This window comes from Oncorhynchus keta, chromosome 18 (assembly GCF_023373465.1).
Source record: "Oncorhynchus keta strain PuntledgeMale-10-30-2019 chromosome 18, Oket_V2, whole genome shotgun sequence".
NCBI classification, from domain to species: domain Eukaryota; kingdom Metazoa; phylum Chordata; class Actinopteri; order Salmoniformes; family Salmonidae; genus Oncorhynchus; species Oncorhynchus keta.
Window position 1 is genome coordinate 11,211,027 of NC_068438.1, and position 26,929 is coordinate 11,237,955.

General features: G+C 41.3%; 1 protein-coding gene and 1 long non-coding RNA gene across 3 annotated transcripts in view; both read left to right on the forward strand.

Annotated features, from left to right (window-relative positions):
* Positions 1-26,929, forward strand: part of LOC118397254 (limbic system-associated membrane protein-like) — a 1,147,967-nt gene that overhangs the window by 393,349 nt on the left and 727,689 nt on the right. The window lies entirely within an intron of this gene.
* LOC118397255 (uncharacterized) lies at positions 267-26,457 on the forward strand. The gene is made up of 3 exons (XR_008067792.1): positions 267-383; positions 11,398-11,525; positions 26,054-26,457. It is a non-coding gene; the product is annotated as an uncharacterized LOC118397255 (long non-coding RNA).

A 26,929-nucleotide genomic window follows, 5' to 3' on the forward strand; every position in this document is an offset into this window, starting at 1 on the left:
ATGCCGCACTGTTCTTCATTCACAGCTGGTGATGACATAATTATGCATCTTTCACTTCCCGTCGCTCATTAACTCACCCATTTTCCCCCTTTCTCTCCCCATCATACTTTACTAAATTTATTTAATCTATTCTTATATGTGTGACATTCTTTCGGTATAGTTTAGATGTAGTTTCGAGGCAATTATCGGGGTGTTTATCAACTGGTCACTGCAATTTCAACTGTCGCAAGAAGAAGTGGAGCAGGCCCTAGTGTTGCCAACTCCTCAGTAAGGAAAGTAGCTATCCGCGGTCGTAAAAGTCGCTAACTGACGTCATCGCCTAATTTGCATAATTGCCCATGTGCATGTAATTGTGATGGACGCTGTAGGAGAGAGACAAAAAAGTGAGTAAAAAACACCCTAAATATGTTTAGAACTACAAATGAACTTTCTTCTGTCGATTCTTGTTTTTTTTTATGTCACAATTCCAACCCTCCTCCTTTATGCAGAGTTACTTAGTTTATGTTATTTTTTATTCTTTTTTTCTTAATTTGGTTTGGTTTTTAACCTTATGATCCACTTAGGAGCCTACAACAAGTCACAGTAAAACATTATTTTTTTTACCATAACATTATTATTATTTTTTTGGTATACAATCTACATTAACAATCTAAATGGACCAAAAAGAGACAGTAGAAATAACTGTCAATGGCAGTTGACAGTGGTATTGGTAACTAGTCTGGCCCTAATTCAGGTAAAAAAAAAAAATTCTTCCAGACCCCCCTACACATACACACAGGCTGTGCTGGCTCACAGAAAGAGTGGGTCATTGTCATGTTTGTCAAGGCTCTCTAGGGCAGGTTCATCAACTGAGGGACCTGACTTAAATGAGTAAGCAGCTGATGTGCCAAAAAGCTGCAAAACATTATCAGGCAGCTGGTGCTCATAGCAAGCCTCACCAGACAGCTTCTGTCCATATCGAATGTACAGGATTGAGTTAAGGGTCTGCAAGGACATCCGATTTCTAAGTTTGCTTTTTACCACACTCATCTGGCTGAATACTCTCTCGACTTCAGTATTCGAGTGTGGCAAGGACAACACAGACACAGCAGCCATGGCAAGTTCTTGAAATGGGTTGATATCAGCTGCAGCCCTGAACTTCCAAATCTCACTCTAGAAGCCCGGTGTGTTTTTTATGTCTCATTCCATTTACTGAGATGGATGGTTGTCCTTGCCACACTCGAATACTGAAGTCGAGAGAGTATTCAGCCATCCATCTCAGATTGCTGGACAATCTTGTCTATCTCTGCAGGGGAATAGCCAAGGAGGTTGGCTATTTTTTCTATTTCTCCAGGGTTCTTCTTGTGCTTTAGAGTTTCCTCCACATTGAAACCTGACATGTACTGCAATGCTTCGATTATGTGCGGCAGTCTCACCCTCAACTCATTAGTGATGGGGATGGTGAAGGCTACACACCGCTTTCGGACATTGTTTTCATCCTCAGGCGCAAGGTGGAGCTCAGCTGCCTTTGACTCAAAAAGGTAACCAAGGTACGGTTTCGGACTGATGAATCCATCTATTGGCCCTTTGAGTACATCAACATTTGCCAGTGGATTCACCACCCTGCTGCTCACAGACTTGATCAGGCTAACCAAGCTGTCAAGTAGCTTAAGAGGATCTACTTGCTCTCCCTCAAAAGCCTTGATGGCCAACTGTACCTCACCCAGCACTGACTTCAAAAAGGTCAGATACAATATGTTTTGAGGATCACTGTACATGGAGTATAAAACATCAGCCATATAGCAGTGATCACTGCACTTGGTGAATGCGAAATGCAGCGTAACCTCCTCCCACTGGTCCAAAATGCGTGAAACCGCGGGTTCAATGGAGAGCCAACATGTGGCACACCCCTTGGTTATCTGTAAAGGTTTCTCCCCACAGTTGATGGTCTCATATGGCCTCCCTGCACTTTGGAGACACTGAAAACCAGTTATAAGTCTCTTGTACCAAGTACTCCACACTACGGGGGATGTTGTCACTGGCAGCATGACTTACAGCAAGCTGCAGAGAGTGGCACACACAGCGAATAAGAACCAGATATTTGAGGCCATACTCCTTCAGCACTTTATGGACCCCATTGTTAATCCCCGTCATAACAGAGGCATTGTCAGTCCCTACCTATCTCCAGGAGTTTCTCTTTTTTAAGACAACACTTCTCGAGGAAAGCAACAACAGCACGGGCTATAGATTTGGCATCTCCTCTCTCCAACTCAACAAGCCCCAGAAATGTTGATACAATTGTCTGCTTGGTGTCACTAAAGTACCTTATCACAACCCCCAGGTACTTAGAAACACTTACATCCATGGACTCATCAAGAAGGAGGCTGAAACGCTGGTCACCCACATCTGCAACCAACTTTTTCAGAAATTATTTTGCATTTTGAATTGGGTAGCAGCAGTGGAGTCTGAGAAAGCAGCTCTACATGCTTCTCCAATGTGATCACATGCCATCATGGAACAGTGTTCAGAGATAGCTAATGCCATGGTGGTCTCTGCCTTTTTTGCAGAGTAATTATTTTTTAACCATAAATGGCAACTTGTTTTGGGTGGAACTGTTATAAGGCTTTGCCTTTTGAGTATGTTTTTGAGTTGTCATGTGTTTGTTTACATCACTAAGTTTGGTGTAGAAATCAGCCTTACAATACAGGCAGTATTCCTGTGTATCATCTCCAATACACGGCTTCAACCAGACTTTGAATTCAGGGTTTGATTCCCACTCCTGTATTTTTGAGTGTACAGTTTAGACTGAGACATGATGAGCTAGCCAGCTAGATGTTTAGCTTATGTCACAGAGAGGCACACACACAGTGGACAAGGTGAGTAAGTGACTGAGGCTGTGAGTCAAATGCAGTGATTTTATTTTTGTGCAGTGATTTATTTTAGACAAAGAACATTTTACATTTACATCCCGCCCTGAATGTAAGCCAGGGTGGTATCACCCTTCCCGCATGAGCGATTCATTTGCAGTCTGGATGCGGGGGGGTGAACATCTCTTGCTCTGACTGCAGCTGGGAGGGACTGTTGCGCGAAGACTGGGCCGCCTGTGAGTGCTTTGGGACTGGGGTGGGGCCAAAGGCAGCACCCGCTGCTTGTTGAGAAGAGTAAGAACGATACGTGCTTTCACGTCAAAGTCGCTAGATTTGTTGGTAGTCGATTTTTTAAAATGTGTCACTAGAGGGGCCTGAATACTTGCTAAATATAGCGACAAAGTAGCTAAGTTGGCAACACTGGGCCCTACCTGTCACACCCTGACCTTAGAGAGCTGTTTTATTTCTCTATTTGGTTAGGTCAGGGTGTGTGCATTCTATGTTGTGTATTTCTATGTTGGCCTGATATGGTTCCCAATCAGAGACAGCTGTTTATCGTTGTCTCTGATTGGGGATCATATTTAGGCAGCCCTTTTTCCCACTTTCTGGTGTGGGATCTTGTCTATGGTTAGTTTCCTGTCTGCACTAATTTGTGTAGCGTCACGTTTCGGTCATTGGTTTTGTTGTTTTTGTTAAGTGCTTCATTCATTAAAAGAGAATGTACACATACCACGCTGTGCCTTGGTCCGATCCTTACAACGAACGTGACACTACCAGGGAAGTTGCTAGAGGCAGGTCGATTTGTTGCTAAATGATGTTGCGATGTCATTGCGTGATGACGTCATTACATAAAACTGCGTCATTATGTAGAATACACAATAACGTTACTCAAATTGACTGGCCATCTCAGCTGAAAATTTTGATTTGACATTTGTTAGTTTAGATTTGTTTGTTTATTATCATTTTGATTGAGACATGTTGATTGATGTTGTAAGTTCTGTTTGAGATCAAACATTTGTGACCAACTATAGTCATTGGGTTTGTATCGAACGCATACTACTGCAGTCAGCCAACAATGATTTGCAATTTGCTGAAATTGCTGCTGGCCTGCGCACGAGCTGAGCGCCTGCTGCTGACGTCACTCACAATGCACTTTTGCAGCCAGGCATATGTGTTGTGACTGAGTGTGTGACAGAGAATATTGTTTTGGTATAATTTAGAGGTACAATTAGTGCAGTTTACCGTTTGAGTCACTTTTCAAAAGCTAAAAGTTTGCCAAAATTGTTGCTAGGTGCCTTTAGGGTAGTCTGAAAAGTTGCTAAATATAGCAACAAAATTGCTAAGTTGGCATCACTGGGCCTGACTGTTGGGAGGAGGGGCAACTGTGGAAAACCATTTAAAAAATGACATGCCCTCCTAATCTGGTTGTAACTCTTCTGTTTGTGATATTACGATTCTAACACTGACAGTGTGTTACAGTGGGGCAAAAAAAGTATTTAGTCAGCCAACAATTGTGCAAGTTCTCCCACTTAAAAAGATGAGAGGCCTGTAATTTTCATCATAGGTACACTTCAACTATGACAGACAAAATGAGAAGAAAATAAATCCAGAAAATCACATTGTAGGATTTGTAATGAATTGATTTGCAAATTATGGTGGAAAATAAGTATTTGGTCAAAAACAACCGTTTCTCAATACTTTTATATACTCGTTGTTGGCAATGACATAGGTCAAACGTTTTCTGTAAGCCTTCACAAGGTTTTCACACTGTTGCTGGTATTTTGGCCCATTCCTCCATGCAGATCTCCTCTAGAGCAGTGATGTTTTGGGGCTGTTGCTGGGCAACATGGACTTTCAACTCCCTCCAAAGATTTTCTATGGGTTTGAGATCTGGAGACTGGCGAGGCCACTCCAGGACCTTGAAATGCTTCTTACAAAGCCACTCCTTTGTTGCCCGGGCGGTGTGTTTGGGGTCATTGTCATGCTGAAAGAGCCAGCCATGTTTCATCTTCAATGCCCTTGCTGATGGAAGGAGGTTTTCACTCAAAATCTCACGATACATGGCCCCATTCATTCTTTCCTTTACACGGATCAGTCGTCCTGGTCCCTTTGCAGAAAAACACCGTAGGTATGGTGTTCTTTGGATGCAACTCAGCATTCTTTGTCCTCCAAACACGACGAGTTGAGTTTTTACCAAAATATAATATATATTTTGGTTTCATCTGACCATATGACATTCTCCCAATCTTCTTCTGGATCATCCAAATGCTCTCTAGCAAACTTCAGACGGGCCTGAACATGTACTGGCTTAAGCAGGGGGACACGTCTGGCACTGCAGGATTTGAGTCCCTGGCGGCGTAGTGTGTTACTGATGGTAGGCTTTGTTACTTTGGTCCCAGCTCTCTCTAGGTCATTCACTAGGTCTCCCCGTGTGGTTCTGGGATTTTTGCTCACTGTTCTTGTGATAATTGTGACCCCACGAGGTGAGATCTTGCGTGGAAATCGAGGGAGATTATCAGTGGTCTTGTATATCTTCCATTTCCTAATAATTGCTCCCACAGTTGATTTTTTCAAATCAAGCTGATTACCTATTGCAAATTCAGTCTTCCAGTGAAGGGCTACAATTTTGTTCCTGGTGTCCTTTGACAGCTCTTTGGTCTTGGCCATAGTGGAGTTTGGAGTGTGACTGTTTGAGGTTGTGGACAGGTGTCTTTTATACTGATAACAAGTTCAAACAGGTGCCATTAATACAGGTAACGAGTGGAGGACAGAGGAGCCTCTTAAAGAAGAAGTTACAGGTCTATGAGAGCCAGAAATCTTGCTTGTTTGTAGGTTACCAAATACTTGTTCTCCACCATAATTTTTAAATAAATTCATTAAAAGTCCTACAATGTAATTTTCTGGATTTTTCTTTCTCATTTTGTCTGTCATAGTTGAAGTGTACCTATGATGAAAATTACAGGCCTCTCTCATCTTTTTAAGTGGGAGAACTTGCACAATTGGTGGCTGACTAAATACTTTTTTGCCCCACTGTATGTAGACTTATTTAGGAAAAGACAAGGATGGAGGGGGGCTTGATTTAAAAATATGTTAGAGTAATAAAACAAAACAATTAATGAGCAGTCAAAATGACTGTTTTAGCGGTTCTAGTGTGTAATTAATTACCTTTGAGAGTGGGAGGTGAAAAGTGTTTCATCCATGCCATTTCCGATGACATGCTTGACAGTAATTTAGTACAAGGCTGACCTGATGTCACTCCACTAAAACCCTCTGGACCGATTCAGGATCCCTTAGTCAAAGGGGGTCAGGAGTAAATTACATTTTTTGCTAAAAGGAACTAGGCCAGAGCTGTACTCTACATGCAAATTCTACTACCAGGTTATTTTTATGTGGCGAAATAGTAATCTTCTGTGGAGAATATATTCAAGTACCTCTTCAATCAAATGTGACACCGAGTAATCTGTACTTGCTCTTAAGCTCTACATACTGTAGTAATCAATTGATCTTTGTTAAAGGAATATGATGGAAAATATTACTTTCAGGCCAATTTGTACATGTCTACAGACTGAGCTCTTTCAGTAAGAGTAACTGCCTGAATGCAATGCCATTTGACTGTTTCTGCTAAATTATTCAGTGATATTTTAGATTCTTTAAATGAATAGGTTTCAAGTTAGGTAGACTTTTTAACTCGTAGTATTCATTAGAATACTTTTTAGTATGTAATGAAATGTAGTTTAATGTTGTGGGACTAGCGCTTAGCATTGTTCTTCAGTTGTCAGCTTTTGTCATAATGACAAATACAGTACTTTCACCTGGATGATACATACGTATATAAAAGAGAATGTATTGGCCCATTACATTTTGATTAACAGTGCATGTTCCCCCTTAACCTCTTAAATGTAATGGAAAAATGTAGATTTCTGCCTAAATAGACATACCCAAAAGTAACTGCTATTCATATGTAATTACATGATTCTGACATGCCAAAACTTGGTATATCTGGAAAGAAGACATCTGGTAGATTATGAGGAAATGTTTAGAAGATAGATAGGAATTACGTAGTTCAGAATACACCAGATCAAGCACACACAACATTTTTTATTTTTTATTTTGAATGTAACCTTTCAATGACAAGCTTAAGTGAATTATTGATGCTCAGAGCTGGAAACACATCAGATGGCTTCCACAACATGTGAACAATATCAGAAAAAATGGGATTGATAGACTTAACAACTAGAAATGGGAAGATGTTTTGGTCACGGGACGTTTCCATGTGCTCCTAAACCTCTCTAAAGTGGCATATATGTCTGTAAATTAGATCATTCCAGTGATATTACGCATTTGCAATCCATAAATGCTATTTGTTCAGTATAAACACACAATTTCTACCATATCAACCTCACTCAAACATTGTGGTGGTGTTATGGAGTATCCAGGGTACATTCAAGTGTTCTTCAATCTCTCCAAAGCGTCCGAATGTGGTAATTGCACTGTTTTTGCATAATGGATGTGCCTAAAAGTTATTGTTTGCTATAAAAACTACATTTCTACAACACCAACCTCCCTCTAACATTGCGGTGGTGTCAGGGGACATAGAGGGGATGTCCAAGTGTTTTCATCAGATTTTTCATGTGCAAAGACAAAGTCACTTGGTGGACATTCAATATTGCCATTAAGTCATACATCATCAGATAACATTGGCAAATGGCTAGATTTGTTCCTACCAACCGGAGGATTCATTTCATACCCCCCATGTATCTATAGCTCAAACACAAAACAAATTGAATCTTACCTTGTATGACGTTTAATGTTTGAAAACGTTGTGTAAAATAAAAAATCTGACTCTAGGGACTGGTGATCAATAACGGTAGGTCAGATAAGACATCCTAATGATCTGTGGAATCCCGGCTTTCGGTGTGAATCAACGTATTCCGTGTTTATGTCGTTTATGCTTCACGATGCTAACCGGAATGTAGGTAACAGCCATCTTGAAATGAGATCATCGGCTCGGCCTGCTCTTATACATTTGTATTATTATTATTATTATTTATTATTGTATGTCCCACCAAATATTTTAAGGCACAGGTCAATAGGTATGACACTCAGCTTTCCGCAGACACCGCTCTCATACCAACACAAATATCGGGAGGAAGGACGTGTGTCTGTCTCGAAGCTGATGAAGTTAGCCTCACCCTGTAGAGAAAGGCTATTTGGAATATGAACAGTGACATGAATAATCTGTCTGCGATTTCTATGAGGTATAATAGAAAGTGTCTGGAATTATTCCAATACGCCAACGCTTTTTCACCTAGAGTGTCATAGCCCAGTTGGTGTTCTTTATGGTCTAACTGTCATAGACCAACCGGTATCATTTTCCTCTTCAAATAGGATGTCAATTGCTTTTTACAATGATAATCAAGTAGATGTTTAATTGCACACCTGACTATAATGTGATTTGACAGATCATTGATGTTCTCTGAGAGACTACAGCTTTTATAGACCTTCATCTTCAATATCTGAAACGAAATATGCCACTCATGGAGAGCTGTTGTCAAGGACGTTTCTTTGTCACACTTCACTACCTTTGTGGAAAGTGAAATCGGGAGAAGTGAGAGAGTAGGTGTCAAAAGTAATTAGACTGTTTCAAATCAAATCAAAGTTTATTTGTCACGTGCGCCGAATACAACAGGTGTAGGTAGACTTTACAGTGAAATGCTTAATTACAGGCCCTAACCAACAGTGCAATTTTTAAGTAAAAAATAGGTATTAGATGAACAATAGGTAAGTAAAAAGACAGTGAAAAATAACAGCAGAGAGGCTATAACAGTAGCGAGGCTATAAGAGTAGCGAGGCTATATACAGACACCGGTTAGTCGGGCTAATTGAGGTAGTATGTACCTGTAGGTATGGTTAATGTGACTATGCATATATGATAAACAGAGAGTAGCAGCAGCGTAAAAGAGGGGTTGGAGGGACAATGCAAATAGTCCGGGTAGCCATTTGATTACCTGTTCAGTCTTATGGCTTGGGGGTAAAAGCTGTTGAAAAGCCTTTTGGTCCTAGACTTGGTGCTCCGGTACCGCTTGCTATGCGGTAGTAGAGAGAACAGTCTGTGACTGGGGTCTTTGACAATTTTTAGGGCCTTCCTCTGACAACGCCTGGTATAAAGATCCTGGATGGCAGGCAGTTTAGCCTCAGTGATGTACTGGGCCTTACGCACTACCCTCTGTAGTGCCTTGCGGTCGGAGGCCGAATAGTTGCCGTACTAGGTGTTGATGCAATCAGCTCTCGATGTTGCAGCTGTAGAACCTTTTGAGGACCTGAGGACTCTTTAGTTTCCTGAGGGGGAATATGCTTTGTTGTGCCCTCTTCATGACTGTCTTGGTGTGTTTGGAACATTCTAGTTTGTTGGTGATGTGTACACCAAGGAACTTGGAGCTCTAAACCTGCTCCACTACAGCCCTGTCGATGAGAATGGGGGCGCGCTCAGTCCTCCTTTTCTTGTAGTCCACAATCATCTCCTTAGTCTTGGTTACGTTGAGGGATAGGTTGTTATTCTGGCACCACCCGGCCAGGTCTCTGACCTCCTCCATATAGGCTCCCTATAGTCTTGTCATTGCCGGTGATGTGTCGTCTGCAAACTTAATGATGGTGTTGGAGTCGTGCCTGACACGCAATCGTGGGTGAACAGGGAGTACAGGAGGGGACTGAGCATGCACCCCTGAGGGGCTCCTGTGTTGAGGATCAGCGTGGCAGATGTGTTGCTACCTACCCTCACCACCTTGGGGCGGCCCGTCAGGAAGTCCAGGATCCAGTTGCAGAGGGAAGTGTTTAGTCCCAGGATCCTTAGCTTAGGGAGGATGAGCTTTGAGGGTACTATGGTGTTGAACGCTGAGCTATAGTCAATGAATAGCATTGACTTCCTTTTGTCCAGGTGGGAAAGGGCAGTGTTGAGTGCAATAGACATTGCATCATCTGTGGATCTGTTTGGGGGGTATGCAAATTGGAGTGGAACTAGGCTTTCTGGGAAAATGGTGCTGATGTGAGCCATTACCAGCCTTTCAAAGCACTTCATGGCTATTACAGCCTTAATCAGGGACATGTTGAAAATGACAGTGAAGACACCTGCCAGTTGGTCAGCACATGCCCGAAGCACACAGTTAATTAGTCTAATCCGTCTGGCCCCACGGCCTTGTGAATGTTGACCTGTTTAAAGGTCTCTCTCATGTCGGCTACGGAGAGCGTGATCACACAGTCATCCGGAACAGCTGATGCTCTCATGCATGCCTCAGTGTTGCTTGCCTCGAAGTTAGCATAGAAGTGTTTTAGCTCATCTGGTAGGCTCGTGTCACTGGGTAGCTCGCGATTGTGCTTCTCTTTGTAGTGTGTAATAGTTTACAAGCCCTGCCATATAAGATAAGCATCAGAGCCGGTGTAGTATGATTCAATCTTAGCCCTGTGTTGGCGCTCTGCCTGTTTGATGGTTCATCAGAGGGCAAAGCACGATTTCTTATAAGCTTCCGGGTTAGAGTCCCGCACCTTGAAAGCGGCAGCTCTACCCTTTAGCTCAGTGCGAATATCCATGGCTTCTGGTTTGGGGTATGTACGTACAGTCACTGTGGGAACGACGTCCTCGATGCACTTATTGATAAAGCCAGTGACTGATGTGGTGTACTCCTCAATGCAATCGGTAGAATCCCGGAACATGTTCCAGTCTGTGCTAGCAAAACAGTCCTGTAGTTTAGCATCTGCTTCATCTGACTACTTTTTTTATAGACCGAGTCACTGGTGCTTCCTGCTTTAATTTTGGCTTGTAAGCAGGAATCAGGAGGATAGAATTGTGATCAGATTTACCAACTTGATGGAGAGCTTTGTACTCATGTCTCATCTAAATAACAAAATCCCTCTGGTTGCACTTTTAACATGTTGATAGAGATTCGGTAAGCCTGCATTAAAGTCCCCGGCCACTAAAAGCGCCTCTGGGTGAGCGGTTTCCTGTTTGCTTATTTCCTTATACAGCTGACTGAGTGCGGTCTTAGTGCCAGCATCCATCTGTGGTGTTAAATAAACAGCCACAAAAAGTATAGATGAAAACTCTCTTGGCAAATAATGTGGTCTACTGTTTATCATAAGACCCTACTTCAGGCGAGCAAAATCTAGAGACTTCCTTAAATTTTGTGCACCAGCTGATGTTTACAGACATGCACAGAAGAAAAAATCTTTGTCTAATTTGAGGTGAGTGATCGCTGTCCTGATATCCAGAAGCTCTTTTTTGCCATAAGATACGGTGGCAGAAACATTATGTACAAAATAAATTACAAATAACCCCCAAAAAACACATAATAGCACAATTGGTTAGGTGCCCGTAAAACTGTTGCCATTTATTCCTGCACCATTTTGAGCACCTGTTTATGGACAGGTGCAGAGTTAATGCATCTCTTGTATTGTTCTCCTGTTTAAAATAAATGGAAATCATGATGTTGAGCAATTTGTATGACTGTGTGATCTTCACCACCTAATGCCACTTCCTTTTCTTTGTCTTTTCTTTCAGGTAAGTCAGTGCTGCTAAAAACCTTCAAGGAGAAGACAGTGAGGAATGGCTTTGCTGTCGTTTAGGGGAGGAAGCCTCTAAAACTCTCAATGGCTTCCTATCCATCAAAAGGTGGATGTTGGGAGTGAGTGAGTTAACGTCAATCATAACATCCTTTCTGAGACACGCTTCCTGATTGAACTTCCAGGCTCCTCTCTGTGTGTGTTGCCTGTGGCTACAGTATTACCTGTGTATCTGCCATCAGCTGGGTTGGAGAGCAGATGTAATCACAGCATTATTCCCCCTCTGTGCTGTCACACACCAACACAAAACACCTCAACTTGATTAGCATTTTTCACTCCTGAATAGGTTCCTTGTCAGTTATTTGTGTTTGCCTGCAGAGGTATGCTTATGCCGATAGCAGCAGGGAGGATGTGAGGGATGTAAGGCCCACATCAGGTGTAGTTTCACTTGTGTTTGTGTATATGATGCCCCAGCTGTTCATTGTTTGTATGAAGGTGTGCTCTTTTTCATTACCCACTAGTAGAATTAAATGAACTGATCTTCTGTTTTCATGTGCTGGTGTTTGATGGCATTATAGCCCACTCACTGTGTGTGTGTGTGTGTGTGTGTGTGTGTGTGTGTGTGTGTGTGTGTGTGTGTGTGTGTGTGTGTGTGTGTGTGTGTGTGTGTGTGTGTGTGTGTGTGTGTGTGTGTGTGTGTATTACAGCCCTAGAGTAAGATCATTAGCCCCATAACTCACCCTGTTAACCCTGTGCTGTAGTTGCTGTTGGGTTGTTCTCTCCCTGTGATGTATTATGGGTGTTGCAGGGAAGCGTTCCAGCTGACTAACGTAGATAAGCTGTTAGAGATGGACTGCCGCTAGTCTTATTTGTTCCCTTGAGGATCGTGTTCATCTTGTGATTTAAACACTTCGGCTATTCTTCTTCTTTCTTTTGAACGTGTTGAAGTATCTTCCCCCTCCATCTCCTCTCCTATTAAGCAAAAGCAGAATAGAGACTTCACCTTTCAATTAATCACTCTCAATGTTACCATGTGTGTTAACCAACGGTCAATGAGGGCCTGTAGATTTGTCTGTATAAATGGAACATGGCAAACCCACCATACATTGGTTATTTTTAGTCATGCAGTGGGTTTAATATTTCAATGCTTCTGTCTGATTTCCTTGGATTTTCAGCACAAAGAAATTCTACAAAATAGAATAGCTTATAGAATTACTAATGCCTTGGCTAGGTAATGGTGCCGGAGAGGATGGTTACCGTTTTATTGGCTTTTAACCAACCGTGCTATTTTGTTAGTTTTTTTTTCGCATTGTTTGTAACTTATTTTTGTATATAATGTTGCTGCTACCGTCTCTTTTGACCGAAAAGAGCTTCTGGACATCAGAACAGGGATTATTCGCCTTGAATTGGACGAAGAATGTTTCTTTAATGAGTCGAATGAGAGGGATTTACTCCAGACACCCGAACAGGCCCTCATCCCCGTCATTCACAGGAGGAGATCGGGGTGCCTTATGAGACTCCGCCGATGAGTGGCTAATCTGCCTTTGCCATCGGTACTATAGGCCAACGTACAATTGCTGGATAATAAATTGGACAAACTAAAAGCACGTATACCCTACCAACGGGACATTAAAAACTGTAATATCTTATGTTACCATGAGTCATGGCTGAACGAAGACATGAATAACATACATCTGGCAGGTTAAACACTGTATCGGCAGGATAGAACAGCAGGTTCTTCTCACTTGAGGTACAGTATCTCATGATAAGCTGTAGACCACACTATCCACCTATAGAGTTTTCATCTGCATTTTTTGTAGTTGTTTACATACCACCACAAACCGATGCTGGCACTAAGACCGTACTCAATGAGCTGTATACCGCCAAAAGCAAACAGGAAAACGTTCATCCTGAGGCGGCGCTCCTAGTGGCCGGGGACTTTAATGCATGCAAACTTAATTCCGTTTTTACCTCATTTACCTCTGTTAAATGTGCAACCAGAAGGAAAAAAAAATAGAGACCACCTTTACTCCACACACAGAGAAGCGTACAAAGCTCTCCCTCGCCCTCCATTTGGTCAATTTGTCCATAACTCTATCCTCCTGATTCCTGCTTACAAGCAAAAATTAAAGCAGGAAGCACCAGTGACTCGGTCAATAAAAAAAGTGGTCAGATGAAGCAGATGCTAAGCTACAGGACTGTTTTGCTAGCACAGACTGGAATATGTTCCGGGATTCTTCCAATGGCATTGAGGAGTACACCACATCAGTCACTGGCTTTATCAATAAGTGCATCAATGACGTCGTCTCCCCAGTGACTGTACGTACATACCCCAACCAGAAGCCATGGATTACAGGCAACATCCGCAATGTGCTAATGAGTAGAGATGCCGCTTTCAAGGAGTGGGACTCTAACCCGGAAGCTTATAAGAAATCCCGCTATGCCCTCTGACAAACCATCAAACAGGTAAAGCGAAAATAAAGGACTAAGAATAGAATCGTACTACACTGGCTCCGACGCTCGTCAGATGTGACAGGGCTTGCAAACTGTTTCTGACTACAGAGGGAAGCACAGCCGAGAGCTGATCAGTGACACAAGCCTACCAGACGAGCTAATACACTTCTAGGCTCGCTTCAAGGCAAGTAACACTGAAAAATGCACAAGAGCATCAGCTGTTCCCGGAGGACTGTGATCATGCTCTCCAGAGCCGATGTGAGTAAGACCTTAAAACAGGTTAACATTCACAAGGCCGCAGGGCTAGACGGATTACCAGGACGGGTACTCTGACATTTTCAACCTCTCCCTGTCTGAGTATGTAATACCAATATGTGTCAAGCAGACCACAATAGTGCCTGTGCCCAAGAACACTAAGGTAACCTGCCTAAATGACTACCGACCCGTAGCACTCATGTCTTTAGAAATGAAGTGCTTTGAAAAGCTGGTCATGGCACACATCAATACCATTATCCCAGAAATCCTAGACTCACTCCAATTTGCATACCACCCCAACAGATCCACAGATGATGCAATCTCTATTCCACTCCACACTGCCATTTCACACCTGACCAAAAGGAACAGCTGTGTGAGAATGCTATTCTTTAACTACAGCTCAAGAGTTCAACACCGTAGTTCCCTCAAAGCTGATCAGTAAGCTAAGGACCCTCGGAACTAAACACTCCCCTCTGCAACTGGATCCTGGACTTCCTGACGAGACCGCCCCAAGGTGGTGAGGGTAGGTAACAACACATCCGCCACTCTGATCCTCAATACGGGGCCCCTTCAGGCGGATGTGCTCAGTCCTGTACTCCCTGTTCACTCTTGACTGCACGGCCAGGCATGACTCCAACACCATCATTAAGTTTGCCAACGACACAGCAGTGGTAAGCCTGATCACCTACAACGACGAGAGCCTATAGGGAGGAGGTCAGAGACCTGATTGTGTGGTGCAAGGACAACAACCTCTCCCTCAACGTTATCAAGACAAAGGAGATGATTGTGGACTACAGGAAAAGGAGGACCGAACACCCCCCCCCATTATCATCGACAGGGCTGTCGTGGAGCAGGTTGAGAGATTCAAGTTCCTTGGCATCCACATCACCAACAAACTAACATGGTCCAAGCACACCAAGATAGTCATGAAGAGGGCCCGACAAAACCAAGCAGTGAAAATGACTGCTTGAGCAACTGTATGCTCCACGACTCTACTTATGTCCTATAGCCTCAGTGACAAATTAAAGGCAAAACTGTTTGAATAGTCTATCCACATAGTATTTAATTACATTTTGACAAATAATATTTAGGCAAATTTTACACTGAAATGATTTATCTTGAAGAATGACGATTACCTTTTCAAATAACGTACATTCTAATGAATACTGACCTGTTGAATGTCCAGACATTTTCCAGTTGATCTGTCTGACCAAAATGAAAGCAGTCTTATAGCCTAAATAGCTAGATCACCCTTGATAGCAGTTAGCCGTTTGAGAAGTGGAGGCTAACTGCCAGGTCCTGCTGCTTCCCGGGGCTGTGTTCTGTATTTTGAATGTGACCAGCTATATGAGGACCTCCTGTGTTGAAGGATAGACTCTTTCTATAGGTTGTTATCAATAAAACATCATACTAGCGTTTGATTTGGTTCATGGGGGAAATGAGACCACTAGCTCCATTTACACCATTGACAACTATGTGCCATTTTCAAGGGATTGTTAAATACATTTTATAACTATTTGGATTTAATATCATCACCTCTTGAAGGGCATAGTTTGAACTACACAATTCCAATTATTCAACATTTAGCTCTATCAGGGTTATACATCAATTGATCATGTATTTTCAGTTACATTAGGGTAGCCTTATCTGTTTGGCATTAAGCTAGCAACATATCTCATTTAGCTTGCTTCATACCAGATAAGGCATTTGGAAAGAGCTTGACATTGTCCTGGTTAAGTTGTCAGTCGGACTACTGTCATCACCAATATAGATGACAAGCAAATCAAACCATAATTGGATATAGTAATCTGGTTTATCCCATTAAAGTTAGCTTGTTAACTAGCCATATTGATGTGATCTGGTATTAGCTAAGTAGCCAATTTGTCATGGTCCATCAATCAATGTCTGTCAGTAGCAATCTGGATTCAACTATTTAAAAACAATGTGGGATAATGTTAGCGAACTTGTCTATATAGGCCTATGTTGGTTGGAGAAAAAGTAGGTCTACTTACCACTGTCGTGTCTTTTACATCATTAAACTGAAGATTAATATTTATCAAATGACTCTGTAATTATTATTACGCGGCTAAACTGATTAATCATTTAACTGTAATTAACTAGGAAGTCGGGGCACCAAGGTAAATAATCAGATTAAAGTTATAATTTTCCTAAAATAACTTTTCAGATATTTTCAGATCTGATCAATAGTCTTCTGATTAATTAATTCTTCTTTACCTCACGTTAGTCTCATTCCAAACATCGTAAATTGTTGGTTATTTGCAGGAACCCAGTCCTCACTATGAGTCATCCATACATCAATTGTCTTAAATGATGTATTTATTAACGAACTAAACAATCACAGAAGTGCACACACAAACAAACAAAGTAAATATGGTTACAAGAAATGATAGGGGAATGTGCCCTATTGGGCTAAACTGGCATGGCGGCTTGTTAGACTAAAGGGGACTGGGGTTCAGCTGAGAAGTCACTAAAGAGTTGATAATTAGAACAATTGAAATGCTAATCCTTTGCACATGAACCCTCACTCATTCGGGAACAATTGCAATCAATATACAGTGGGGCAAAAATGTATTTAGTCAGCCACCAATTGTGCAAGTTCTCCCACTAAAAAGATGAGAGAGGCCTGTAATTGTCATCATAGCTACACTTCAACTATGACAGACAAAATGAGAAAAAAAATCCAGAATATCACATTGTAGGATTTTTTAAAGAAATAAATTCATTAAAAATCCTACAATGTGATCTTCTGGATTTCTTTTCTTCTCATTTTGTCTGTCATAGTTGAAGTGTACCTATGATGAAAATTACAGGCCTCTCATCTTTTTAAGTGGGAGAACATGCACAATTGGTGGCTGAATAAATACTTTTTTGCCCCACTGTATATATTTACGCTCAGTGTGTCGTCGGGATCTCTGTTGAAAAGTTAGTTTCTGTTGGAGAGTTTGTCCGCCCTCTCTGTCGTGGTTAGAATGGATAGTTCAGATAATGTCACTCTGAACTCATTCATGTCGTTATGGATAGATGTTTCGACGGTTGTCGGTCTTCGCGTTCAATGATACCGAATTCCTAGCTGCAGACTAGTAATTAATATCAAAGACTTGTTCTTATTCTGTCGGTATCGGTAGTCTAAGAGTTTAACCACATGGGATGGTTAAAAGATTCAGCAGTCTGGTCTCAAACCTTGGCCTTCCCGTTATCGAGGTCAGATGGTCTGCAACCTTTGTCCTCTCGTGATTGAGAGCAACATGGTCTGTTGAGAATTCTCAAGGTGGGGGTGCCCGACCATAACTGGGCTCATGGGCGGTCCTCTGATTTAGTTGAACTCCAAAGGGAATTGGAGTTTCCTTCATTAAACAGACCAAAATCACATTACACAATTTCACAAACAGTATCATCATCACTCATTCATTGTATACAACAATTAGACGTAAGCCTCATATCTGAGGCTATTATATAAAAAGCGATATGGTAATGTGGCCGTATTGACTCCCATCAGTTTCACAAAATTGTACCAAGCGGACCAGTTCGTAGCTGGATTCTTCACAGATCTTTTATACCTTCTCCAGAACATAAATGTTGTTCGGACCTCAAGTTATGTGAGGTGGAAGAAAATAATTTGTTCTCTTCTATGAAAACTCTACTCTATCTCTATACTGTGGCCATGAGGAGATAATCTCCTCCAGGAATTTACGACCTCTCTCTGACCAGCCTGGGTGTATGAGACAGGGAGAGGGGGATGGGGCTTGCTGTACCCAAAGAGGGTAACGTCATGACACCACTATGTTTAGCTAACTGTACAAAGTTTCCACCGGTAGCTTGCAAGTAAACATTATCGGCAAATGCGCCCTTTGACACAGTTCAGTTAAATGCATTCAATTGTACAGCGGCAGCGTAGCCTAGTGGTTAGAGTGTTGGACTAGTAACCGGAAGGTTGCAAATTCAAACCCCCGAGCTGACAAGGTACAAATCTGTCGTTCTGCCCCTGAACAGGCAGTTAAGCCACAGTTCCTAGGCCGTCATTGAAAATATGAATTTGTTCTTAACTGACTTGCCTAGTTAAAAAAATATATATATCCCCTTTCCCTTCTGCTGCTTGACAGGCAGACTGCGAATGGTCAGTTATAGTTTACTTTTATTTTATTTTGACTTTTATTTTATATAATCAAATATCCAATTAATAGTGGCCAATATGGATAGATACCGTGAGGTTTCACATATCTGAAATGACATGATCAATTGATATTTACTGATCACTGAATGCATGCAGTTACTTACTGTATAACTCTGATGATAGAGCTAAATGTGCACAATTGTTTTGCATGGAAAAATATGAGGTGATAATGCAACCAAATAGTTTACATTTATTTAACAATCCCAACGGCACTCAGTTGTCAATGGTTTTTGTGGAGCTACGAGTCTCTTTCCCCCCAGCAGGCAAATTGAACACTCAGCACCTTATTATGACATTGTATTGATAACAACCTATAGTCACTGCAGGGGCAGAGGTGTTGTTATGACAAACAGGAACATTCAGCTGCACTTTCCAGATGTTCTGTCTGAAACATTTACAGCTAAAACCCACCTCAAGTCCCTGAGTGCCACTTGGGGTTTCAGTTTATCTTTCATATGCGACAATATGTGACATCATGGAAGTACAGACACCTAAGGCTCATTAGTATTTGATACGGCATAGTTAAATATAAATTATTTTCCCGTGTAGCAATGATTGACTTACAGTATTTGTGTTTTAAGGGGTAGCCTATGATTGTGAGAATCAAACCCGACAATCAAGGAATTATGTAGGCCTTTTGAAACATTGCTGTCTGCTGATATATCATTCATGGTCGTACAGCTACAGTTATCATTCATGATCTGGTTGGGGTATATTATCTTATCTAGCCACAGTGGACACCCCTGCTGCACTCCATACTCAGCCTGTATGGGTTGCAGTATGGAGGCATCACATCAATTATACATAGTGAATGTAGAATGACTGGGGCCCAGTCTAGGGCTCTCTGTGGACTTCTTTATCAGACAGGTCTAAGGGGATCTCATGACACTGGCTTATCATGGCACCGATGGAGAAAGAGTGGGAAAGCTCTCACAAAGCCAGAACTGCTAGGCCCAGAGAGCAGAGAGAGAAGCGGCAGCTCCGGGTCAGTCTGTCTCCGATGATGGACACACCTTATCTGCTTTTCCTCAATAGCTACTAGTTTAGACAGCCCTCTGAAAGTACTTCCATTGTTGTCTTCAGATGTAAGGAAGAGCCTCTACAGGGGCTTTGTCATAAAATATTCTATAATATTAGCTAGACAGATTCAACGACGGGAACACTGAACTCCTCTGGTAAAGTGACTTCATTGAGTAGAGGAATTCTTGACATGAGAGACATTCAATGACAGCAACATTATTACTGTGTGAGTGTCCAATTGTTTCACTATGAGAAAAACTATTATATTTTGATTGCAATTGACAGGAGGATTAGATCAAAAAGCCTTGGAGATGGGATGATACAAACATTCTTTTTTTCTCAAATGAAGAAAATAACTGTCCAAGGCCCTATATATCGGTAAGAGATAAAAATCCATTATTGCTGCTCAATATTGCACTCCATGTCTTGGCTCTTAAAGTAAAGAGTGTGTGTGTGTGTGTGTGTGTGTGTGTGTGTGTGTGTGTGTGTGTGTGTGTGTGTGTGTGTGTGTGTGTGTGTGTGCGCGCAAGGGGGAAATAAAGTGGATTGTGAAGCCTTGAGCGATGTTTGGGTAGAAGTTAGAGCAGTGTTGAGTCAGATTCTCAGTTAAAGTGTGAAAATATACATCTCTTTTCCCAAAGACCGTCAAGGCTAAATCTCAGATCTGTGAAGCAGGTTTTAAAATTTGGCTATGCCTGTTATGTCTGCCAAATACACCTTTGCATGCTGAGCTTTCCAAGGGAAAATTGGGTCAAAAATCTGAAAATCGAAAGCCTTCTAAAGAAGAGAAAAGGTCATGTATTGTTTAAAAATTGCCTTTGTGCAGATTGCCATGTCTCATTTTTGATGAATTGAAAATGATACTTTTTCAAAGTATCTCTCTTTTTCAAACAAGCATTGCAGATCTGGCTACAATTTCAATTTCATCCCCCTGAAAAGATAGAACAAATATAACAACAAGTATTATGGCTGAACTCAAATCTACTGGTTTATAAAATACTTGTATGGGAAAGATGTTTGAAAAGGTTATTTTGTTTTTATATGATATTCTACATTGTAATGGTAGAGTTATGTCTTTCATGGAGTTTTCAGAATTGTAAGGGAAGGTCTGCTAAATCCAAGATTACAACCAATTGATTACAGCATTACCCCAAAAATGGAGGGTGCAGGTGGCAGCGGGAGGAGGTAGGGAACTGGTCTGTCTGCCCAATATAAAGGATCAAAACTGGAGGAGGCAGGTGGCAGCGGGAGGAGGTAGGGAACTGGTCTGTCTGCCCAATATAAAGGATCAAAACTGGCGGAGGAATAAAAATAGATAAAAAATTGCATAAATAAGAAAGTATACCAGTTTCATTTGAGGACAAGGATGTTGACAACTGTGCCAATACAGATTGCAAAATAGTTTTTCAGATTCCATGGTACGAGTTTATATATACAATGGTACGGGTTTATATATACTGTACAATGACGCAAGATTCAAGACTTCAAGATTTCAGCTAAAATTATTATATAGAATTCTTTGCATGAACAAAATGTTGAATATTCATCGAAGCTCTGCAGATTTTGTTGTGAGGATACAGAGTCAATAGACCATTTATTTTGGTATTGCCCTCAGGTAGCCTGTTTCTGGTCTCAGGTTCAGGAATGGCTGAAAATGCATAACATTAATCTAAAATTGAGACCGGGTCAGTCGATTACTAATATACTAATACTCTTAGTAAAACTATTTATCTTCAACTCGCAATCTGTGGATTCTATTTGATTAGAAATTGTACGTTAAACATCACAGCATAGTGGAAAGATATATGTTGCGTAGAAATCCGAAGAGGGTGGCCAGCAGAGATAGGTGGGATGGGCTGAGGGAAGCTGAGGGTTGGGATGTGGAATTGAAGACAAGTGGGAGTGGAGTTGCTAATTGATGTTTTAAATATTCAATAAAAAAAATTAAAAGGAGACATTCACAGCTTTTTGTATCTATGAAGTTCTAAGGGGCATTTAACACAGATGTTGTCTGACACCTCCAAATCCAAGGTACACTTGAAGTTGAAACGAGAGCGATAAGGGCAGAGGGTAAAGGTATAAAGAACAAAACTTATGAGATAAAAAGTCAAGTGTCAGGAAAAGTTTACTGTCATGCTTTGTTAACTGGCCATCACCAGAAGCAGAATATAGCTGGTCACACTAGACAAGCTCTCTGTTCTCCCAGAGTCATCATGTAGTTTCACTGCTCCCTTCCACCCAGAGAGGAACATTAGTATTTGTACAGAAAACTCCCCTAAATTCACCATGATTGCCTTTCTCCAACAGGAAACATGGCTGATGCCAAACCAGTTACACTCCCTCACAGTACCAATCAATACTCTTACATTATTAACAGGTCTTTTACGGCTCATGCCCAGCAGTATATATAAAATCTCATAGTTAGAGGAGTTCATCCATGAGAATTATTAATTATGATATGAATATGTGACCATATTTGTCTGGGGCTGCAACAAAAATGTGTGCTGTTAGGGGTACTCAAGGACTGGAGTTGGGAACCACTGTTTTGCTACTACTACTGGAGAGCCTTTCTTTGTCTACACCCATTCAGCATCATTCACACCCTCTTAAGCCTTAGCCCCACCCATCTCTTTAAGGTTTGACCCGAGCATTCTGTACTAACAACAGCAGTCAAGCACCCAGACACAAATGAGAGCGTTGGTGACTGCAACTGTGCTGTCAGATTGTCTGTTCGTAAAAACAAACACTGGACTCTCTGGCCGATAAGTAGGGTTGATCCGAACATTCAGACCTCACAACTGCAATCAAGCACCCAATCTAACTGGCTAACATTGGCTAGCTTGCTAGGTGTTTCCAGATACACATGAGAGAATACCTCACTCTGACCATTTTACTCACCCTAGCAGAGCTAGTTAGAGGCTGTTTTCATGTTATCCCGAGCGGTGCGGACTGTAACTGTGCTGCTGGCAACAATTTAATTACACTTATTTGCCGAAGTTTACTGACACTGGTCATATTCAGTGGGTGTTGAGCGTTTATACATTCAACTGTTATTCTGCACTCAGGCATACTCAGTTGAGAGTGCCCTGAAATCAGAGTAAATGGCCAGGCTGAATTTTCGAATGCACACAAAATGGTTACTTGCATAGTGGAGTGTTTTATTAAGACATGTAGCTAGCTAGCTAGGTAAACAATGAGCCACAATCCCAACTCATTACTCGTTACTACCCTTTGTGAATCTGTAGATAGCTAACCAACCAGGTTCCATATTAGCTAGCTAACATTAGGTAAATGGCTCTTTCTGTCAAAATTAGAAATGTGTAATATCTGAAAATGTAGCTAGCTAGACTATCTTACCCGTATAGATCATTCACAAATGGACGCGTCTCCTGTCAGATGCCATGGTTGCCCTTTGAAGATGAAATCTGGAGACAGGTGTTTTCTCCATCTCCTTAGGTATCATACACGAATTCCACTGATTTCAAAAGTCAGCCTTCCAGAAAGTGGAAAGCAACACTTAGGCAGCTTTACTACACAATACATTAAAAAAATTAAAGCTGCAATAGACAGGATTACATAGACATACTGACCAGCTCAATTAGACAGAAGCGTGCTATATGGTGGACCAATCCAAACTCCTCTCTCGGCATGTCCAGCCCACTCATTATCTCAGCCAACCATGGCTAGCAGGAAGGTTGCTCACTTTTCTCTGGCTAAACCAACTAGACTTGTAATTTAACAATTGTATTCATATTTACAGATGGCATACACGTTTGTTATTAAGGCACATGAAAGTGCACATGTTCGGGAAAGCATTTCTGCCAAAAAACGGATTTTGATATAAATAAAAGGTTACGTTCAAACTGCTCTCCTGTGAAGTAGTGACCAGCAACATACGCCTAGTTTCCTGAAACGGGTCACACATATCTGGTCTTTTGCTCAAGGGTAAGTGGAATATTGTGGATCCAGGAAACTCATAATCTTTGCTGTTTTGAGTTTGATGGTAGTTCCAAAAGTAGTTTCATAAGCAAATGATTCATCACATTTGAAAGTCATTGTAATGTCAATAGTCTACTGACACCCTAGGTCATTAAAGTTCTCCCAATTTGTATGACTTCATAATAGTCACTGGTAATGGCTATGACAGTGAGCTGGTACTCAAAATAGAAGAGCTTGTGATATAATGACTGCTGAAGCACAGGTGAGATTATTTTAGAGACGTGATTGCTACACTCTTACAAAGGACCTCTAGAACCTGTAATACATAATAGCCTCACAGTCAAGCATACATTTCAGCAAGTCCAAAAAGTGGAGGTGATAGATTGTTTCCTGTAATGGACGCTACTAAGTAATGTCAGACCGTTGCAAAGATTTTTGTCAGACTATTTTGGGCTGCTGTTGGGCTCCAAGATAGAGACTTAGATGGAACCCAAACCGGCTGCGCGCATGTGCCATCGTGCATAAATGTATTTTGTCCCCCCACATCAAACGTGATCACGACACGCAGGTTAAAATACCAAAACAAAACTCTGAACCAGTTATATTAATTTGGGGACAGGTCGAAAAGCATTAAAAATGTATGGCAATTTAGCTAGCTAGCTTGCACTTGCTAGCTAATTTGTCCAATTAGGTAGCTTGCTGTTGCTAGCTAATTTGTCCTGGGATATAAACATTGAGTTGTTATTTTACCTGAAATACACAAGGTCCTCTACTCCGACAATTAATCCACACTTAAAACGGTCAACCAAATAATTTCTAGTCATCTCCCTTCCCCTCCTTGGCTTTTTCTTCTTTGAGCTTATATGGTGATTGTCTTCTAAACTTTCATAGTATTACCACGATGACCGACAACACAGTTCGTCTTTCAATCACCCACGTGGGCATAACCAATGAGGAGATGGCATGTGGGTATCTGCTTCAATAAACCAATGAGGAGTTGGGAGAGGCAGGACTTGCACCGCAATCTGCGTCACAAATAGAACTGACTTCTATTTTAGCTATTGACAATGCAGACGCGCGAGCTAGCAGTGTGGGTGCAATAATTGAATAATATAGATTTCAAAATGTATTTTGCAACACTCGCGCACGCGACGGGAGTGGTGTAGTCAGGGTATTAGATGCTTTGTGTGTGACCTGTCTCACTATAAGCTGACCTGTGTCATGACATTGCCCTGTTGTTGACCCCCATAAATACCTTTCCCCCTTTTCTCTCTCTACTCTACAAATTGGACTTTTAGAAAGCAATTTATCATAGAGAGAGTCTGGTAAAATCAAAAGGGTGGGGAACGGAACCATATTTCGGTAATCCAACCAGTTGAAATATCCGCTGGTACTTAAAGAATATGATGTCAGATCAGTTGTCGTCTGAGACATTATTACTGATGATAGGATGACATAAACTGTATCTTGGAACGTCTACACATTCTAGTTATCGGATTCACATGGAATTGTTGTGTACTTTAAATGTTTAAATATAAAACTATTTGTGAAAAGATCAAATGTAATTTTAGCTTCCAAATGAGAGAATTGTTTTCATAAGTGAACTATGCTCACTCAGTGGCCCTGCCCATGTGAACAATGACACACTCCATTCTCTCCACCACTACAAAAGCCCATTGACGAAAGTCAACCTGATGTTCCCGATGATGGGAGGACTCCTGTCCATACGTTTTAAAAGGGCTAATATCAACACCAGAATTAACCCAACCTCAGTGTGAGCTCTGGTTGCAAATGGATGAACGACAACAACCTTACGAAATTAACAGTGTGTTCCCGGTGACTTGAAGACTGATTTCCATATGTTTAGAATGGCAAATTTCACCTTGGAGGTGACGATCGACACGCTGGAAGAATGAATTTCGACTATACCAGCCAGAATATTATAGAATGGCAACTTGGTATGAACTTTGAACTCTTATTCACTAAAGAAGTGATACATCCTAGAAGTCGGGTTAGCAGCAGCAGCTGTAAACGTGGGCTAGGAAGGACGGACAATCTCTTCAGAAAGACGGTACTACAATGTATTTGTTCTACCACACGACGATGGTACTACAACGTATCCATTCTACGACAAAAGATGTATTCTTCAAAGGACAAGTGAGATCTCTGCTGGGCAACCCAGCCTTCCATTTTCGACTAATCTATCGAAGCACAGCTCAGAGTAAATATTTCTTGCATTTTCCTTTTTGAAATAGGCGGTTATTTAGAATGCATAAGATTCTGTATTTTCGATCTCATCACTTCATAAGGTTCGATAAAGACACAATCTTCCCACTCTTTCATTCAAACCCAACCCCCTTTCTTTGGGTAACCAGCCGTCACATCGGTTCCGTCCACTAGGGACGTTTTCTTGTATGACCCATCCTGTGTATATGTCATTCTGTGTGATTATTTTGTAAATAAATAATTAAACCAAATTTGGTATTGATGATTCAACTTGTTAGCCAGAGTTCGTGAAGATTTTTACAACATTTAGATGAGACTGAATAAGGTGACGATGAATAATTGACTGCTATTGATATACAATATTACCAGGTCTTTAAGAGTTTATTCGGAAGACAACAGCTCTATAAACAGTCTTCCGTGGTGCCCCAACTTCCTAGTTAACTACATTTACATGATTAGTTTAATCAGGTAATATTAATTACAGAGACATTATTTTATAAAATAGCATGTCATAACACTTAATCCATAGCAAAGACACAACACCTGTATGTCTCTTCTCTCTCAATAGGATGTGATTGGTGGGATGGCTGGACAAGAGGAACCATTTCGCTGACAGCTGAACAGAGAAACAACAGTTTATTAAAGGACTGTCAGTTTGTCTCCTCTATCTAATACAACAAACCCTTTTGCGAGTGACCAGGCTTTGGACAGTTAGCACGTTGGCTTGACGTTTTTCCACTTGCTGTTGTCACGTATACTCCCTCTCCGGCCTCTAGGTCATCAGGCTGCTGATTATCCCGCACACCTGTCATCATCGTCTCACGCACCTGCGACACTCACCTGGACTCCATCACCTCCTTGATTATCTTCCCTATATCTGTCACTCTCCTTGGTACTTTCCTCAGATGTTATTGATTGTTTTCATTTCGGTGCATTGTTTGTGTTTCGTGTTCATTGTTTATTTTATTTATTAAAACACTCACTCCCTGAACTTGCTTACCGACTCTCAGCGTACTCGTTACAGCTGTTCAGAATCTTTACGATTAACAATATGAGTTATGCCTTTAATCATGAAGATATTCTTTACGATGAGATCAATCATCTTCAAGGTTTATTACATTTCCAATAATGAAAACTGTTAAAATCATAGAGGGACTTTTCATAATAATCACTGCATATATCTTTAGGGGGCTATAGTAAGTTACCAAAGGACTGTGGAGTGCACAGTCCTTTAAGTGCTAGTGGTGGGAGTAGACAACAGTAACTCCATGAGTGTCGGCCATATTAACTGTTAGATGTATAATAAAGCAGAAACTTGCTTGATTGTTGAACCACATTAGTCATACAGAGTATGAGGTCAGCTCCACCAGACTGTGTTCTGTATAAGTCAGCTCTGCCGGTTGGAGAGCATGTATCCCCTGCTGTTCTGGGTCTGTAATAGGCA